Raw genomic sequence first — 5462 nt, 5'->3', positions numbered from 1 at the left:
CCGGTTAGACTGCATCTTGAAGTGAAACAACTTGACTTGTACATTTCAACAAGATTGCAATCTGGCTTGACTTCACATTGTCCAACTTGAAGAGGACAACCTTAAATTCAAACTTCTGCTATTTATCAAATCAAGCTGCTTTATAGACTCGAGCCGAACTGCAAAAAAAGCTCAAGCGTCTAATCTCTAGTTGATATGCTTGCACACCAAGTTAGTCTGTTTTCATACCAGCCCGATATTTCGAAGGTCATTTGACCAATCAATGCACAATATTCGACGTTTCTTAATAAGACAAAGATACGCACATGTTTTTCTCTCTTATATATCAACTTTTCGAAGGCTTTTTATTGTCATTTTTGGATACATGCCAAGGTGCATTAATTAAAACGTAACGAAAGAAAATGAGAGAAAAAAATTTTATGTCGGCTATCAGTACAAGCATCTGTTTGTGGAAGGAGTTAATCTATATATAGACATGATTCAAGATCAAAAGAAACTACTAAAGCATTCACAATCTGTCTTATCAAGGATTTCGAGCAGTCTTTGCTATCCTATATTAAATATGCTTCATATCACACGCTTTATGTTCATATCTTATCACTAAAGATCAAATTTGTGTTGCTCAACCAATTCAAGCTGCTGAAGATAGCGCTATTTGCTCAAGAGAGTTGTATTTTTGTTTCTGTCTAGACTTAAGGTTTAATAGATATTAGTGTTTGATTGTATTTTAGAGATAATAAATGTTTTAGTATAGGCATTGAATAAGTTCTAGATGAAGTGATTTGTTATGTATTGTTGTAAAACCAATCTATTTTAGATTGAATTTTGATGGATGAATTTGAAATACGTAGATTTCGATTATAATTTTATTTTTAAAAATAAAATAATATTTGAAATCTTAAATAAATACCTTACTCATTTACACATTAGTTAAACAAAGTAGAATGAATTTAAAATGTCTCTATTATTGGATCAAATTTAAAATTCATCATAATTAATATGAAACACTATTTAAACATCCATTGAACGGATTTTAAATTTATAATTTTGTTTCTCCTAAACTTAAAAAATTCATTTGGAATTCAGGGATCTAACATTCATCGATCCAAATGTAACATGAATTTCTCCCTTGATTGGAAGAAAAGAGGCGTAAAGATTTTTCCTTTGAACATGTATTATTTATCTTTAGCTATCTATTGTTTGTCTTGTGATCTTGTTAAATGTTTTTCTAAGTGTATATTGTATCACTAAAATTTTCTTTTTAGGTTTTTATCGTATTATTTGAGTTATTAAAATTTTTAATCCAATTTCATATTTTTATATGTGAATTCGCATTTCATTGTTAATATCAGATGCTATATTTAATAATTATTACAAGTGATCAAATTGTAAATATGGGCTGTAACTTAGAACCCAGTACTGACCACCGGGGAAGCACCAGCGGGCCACATCAATTGGGCTTAATCATTGAAAGGGCAGAGCTGCTGGATCGACTCAAAAATTACTACATCAAACATGTATTTAGTTATGATATAAAAAAAGATGTTCCAAACATAACAAAATGATATCAAATATTAATCATAATTGTAGATATATCCTAAATCGTGAAGGAGGAAGCAAGATTGTCATATGGGAAAAGATGAAGAACGAACTAAAGAGAAAATATAAAGCTCATAATTATAGAAAAGATCGTTTTTTAGAGTAGGTGTCCTACGAGTCTACTGTAGGCTAAGGGCTTTTTATTAACTATATATAAAAACGATGTTATTTTATTATAATTTAGAAAAATGGTAGTTTTAGGCTTGTAAGTTGGCATGTTCTGGGTTTTAATGATGTGACTTGTCAAAGTTTAGTTTTTATCTAGTAGCTTGAATTTTTTTGAGTTTTGATATGTTTTTGTCCGAAACCATTAAATTTACCGGATATTGCTTATTTGATATTGTTGTTCTCCTACGTAATTCATGTGGCAAAAATAAAACTCATATTACTCATATTAAAATTCATATTATTGCAACATTTATGTTTTGGTGTTAACAAACAATGTAAGGCAAAACTGATATAAGATAAACTGAACTAAACTAAAACTGAGTCACCGAACTGAACGGAACTGACTATGTCCACAAGCTAAATTCATTTACCTTAACTGGAGTAGTCAAACAAAACTGACTCGAACCTAGATTCACACGTTTATCTTAAATTAAATGGGGTGATAGATCCATTACGTAGCTAGATAATTGCATGGACATATGTTTAATCTTTAATAAAATATAGGTTGATGGATCTTTCAAAATTCAAAGTCCTCTAGCTAGCTCTTTATCGATAAAATATTCTCCTTAAAAGACTGATATAATATTTCTCTTTTTCTTCTGAAAAGTAGTTCGGTGAGTGGGTATCTGCCCTTCTAAAATTCCACTTTGTACGCCTTTTTCAGTACGTCCTGATGGAATAAGATGAATAGATGGGTATGTGGATTATTTTTGCCTTTTTTAACCCTAATACACTAAATAAACCAAATATTATTTATTTGACATTAATATACGTAAGGCAGAGTTTGGTTTTTTGGGTGTGATAATGAAAAAGTTGATGGATAATAAGTCACCCTTACTGCCACTCTACAGAACAGTACATGAGATTTGATTTCACACATGACTCATATAGTGAGAATAAAACATATATTATACAAACTAAAATCTATCTCAACAAAAATAAAGAAAAAAAATAAGTTTTTTTCTTCTGATTTTGAAATATTAACGTCGTTTTGTTTTATTTTCCTATTTCATTTATGTTTATATTTATTTTAATGTGTGCAACATAAGTTTATTTTCGCTACGTATGAAAACATCAATATCGAATAAATAATATTCGATGAATTTTTAATGTCTTATAGTAAAAAAAAGAGACAAAAACAAAATATAAATTCAAGTTATTGGATGCAAATCAAATATGGACAAGTTACACGACTAAAACCCCAAACACACCAACGTACACGACTAAAATTTCAAGTTCCTCTCGTATATATATACTCTGATAAAGAAAGTTAAATCACTACACAAATATATTTCTTTGTAGTTCAATAATAAAAGTCATATGAATGTCAGTGTCGATAAGTTCTTAACCAAAATATTATATGTACGTATCCTATTTAATGGGCAACTCGATTTTTTTGATGAGACGTGCTTTTAGTTCACGTACTTTGGGCCAAACTCTACATATATACTTGTATATTGATTTCACTTAAATATTGTCAGGTTTATGTAAATATAATGCGTTTCGGCCATGCCGCGATATAGTCCAAGCATGCGGACAGCCGAACGTGGTTGAACGTTAGCTAGTTTGGATTGGGACTCGACTTGACTCGACTCGAAATTCGATGGGCAGTGGAACTGGCTGAAGATGATAATAACCCACGGGGGAATGCGGCGTGATCGCTATGTATGTAACATGTTGTATCATTGAAAGCGATGAGTTGTAAACTATTAAGATAGAGCACGTGAGTTTGTACGTTGGAATTGTGTTCCTTTACATCACGAGTCATGTGGTGTATTTATATATAATCCTTCACGCAGCATGATAGTTATCCAGTTTACAAAATATACAATAAGCTCGATCGATTTTTTTAAAAAAAACGTGATATTTATGTTGCATTTGGATTGAATGAATTGATTTGGAGTATGAGATTGGAGAAATGGAATTTAAATAACGCTAATTATTGAAAATGTTAACTTAATATAGAGTGGATATGAATTCACTAGGGTTGTGTTCGGATGTATTTGAATGAAGGATTTGGATTTAAAAAAAATAAGAATAAGAATTTCAAATGACATCATATTGTGATGAACACAAACGTCATTACAACAATTCAAAAATAACTAACTTGGTATTTGAAATTTATTATCCATTATATATCAAGTAGATTTAACCATACAAAACAATAAATTTGTTACTTTGAATATGAAATCATTAACTTCAAATTCAACTATCAAAATATAATCTTGAATTTTGTCCATCCAAACATAAATTTGAAATAGTTGAATTTAGAATCTGATACCTCACGAATGGGCCATCAAGATCAGGCCCAAACCAGAATTTGGACTCCCGGCCCATCCTTAGCCAAGATAGAAGGCCCATGATGGAACTCATGCATTCTCCTATAAATATCAGGTTTGAGAGTCTAACTATTCATTCACTATATTGACTTTTCGCAGCATCCTTAGCTGCTCCCTCGTTCTACTCGCACTATCTGACTTGAGCGTCAGAGGGACTACGTCGGGACACCTTCCCAGCCCCCTTCTAACAGTCTCATTCGTGATTTCAAGCCCAGAGTAAATTCGATGTCTGCACTCGAACTAGTATCACTTGCTGAAACCTAACCCTAAACTTTCAGTGAATATCACTTGACGCCGTCTGTGAGAATCATGAGCTGAGATGTAGAGATGGTAGGCCAGAGAAGAAGCAGAAGAACTAACTCAGTACCGTCACGTACTCAGATGAGACCCGAACAATCTCGTCATGAGACGAGACATGAACAACCTTGTCCTGAGATGAGAACCGAACAACCTCGTCTTGAGATGATAGCCGAACAACTTCGTCCCAATGAGAATGTGGGGAACTTGACCCTAGAACAGTTAGGCAAATTCATGAGGCCTTGAAGAAAAACCAAGAGTCTATGCTTGTCAAAGAACAGGCTACTCGCAAGGAACGAGAGGAGAATGCTTTGGGCCATCAGAGCAGAGTTGAAGAGACACAGCCGCTCCCAAGTGGAGAGTGTAACGTCCCGAAAATCGAAAAGTCCACGTGAACCACATGCATGCAAATTATTAAATTTCTTTAGTATTTTATTAAATTCTTTTAAAGCATAAAATGCATGTTTATTTCATAAATTATGTGTTTAATTATTTTTATGCATTTTATAGATAATTCATGCATGATAGAGTTTATTTCACGAAATTTTTAAAGGTTTATGTATTAAAGATTTTTAAATTTCATTTCGCGCTCAAACGAGGATCGGAGACCGGAGAATTTTCAGGAAAATTATTTTAATTACATGATTCATTTTTGTTAATTAATATAAGGTGTTTTTAAGTGTATTTTTCAAAAATAGGATTTTATTGGGTATTTTTACCCGCAAGATTTTATTTTTATCCGGTACGCGAATTTTATCAAATCGGAGAACTTTTTGAGGGTTCGGCTAATATTTTCAAGAACTTGCCAACACGAAATATTTTTCGTGAGCGTGTTTGAATTTAACGAGCCAACTTTTAAGCCCATCGGGTTTAAATATTCTTTTAAACCTTTAATTAGCAAGATTAGAGCCCATTAATCTTTTAATTAGTATGACATTAAAACCTATTCAACCCTTTTAACCTCCCGTAAACCCCCCACAGCCGACACTCACCCCTTTTCAATTCAAAATCCTCTCTGTTTCATCATATTCCAGCTGAAAGCTTCGGTCATCTCCTTTA

This window comes from Primulina huaijiensis, chromosome 2 (assembly GCF_012295235.1).
Source record: "Primulina huaijiensis isolate GDHJ02 chromosome 2, ASM1229523v2, whole genome shotgun sequence".
NCBI lineage: Eukaryota > Viridiplantae > Streptophyta > Magnoliopsida > Lamiales > Gesneriaceae > Primulina > Primulina huaijiensis.
This window is presented reverse-complemented; position numbering follows the sequence as displayed.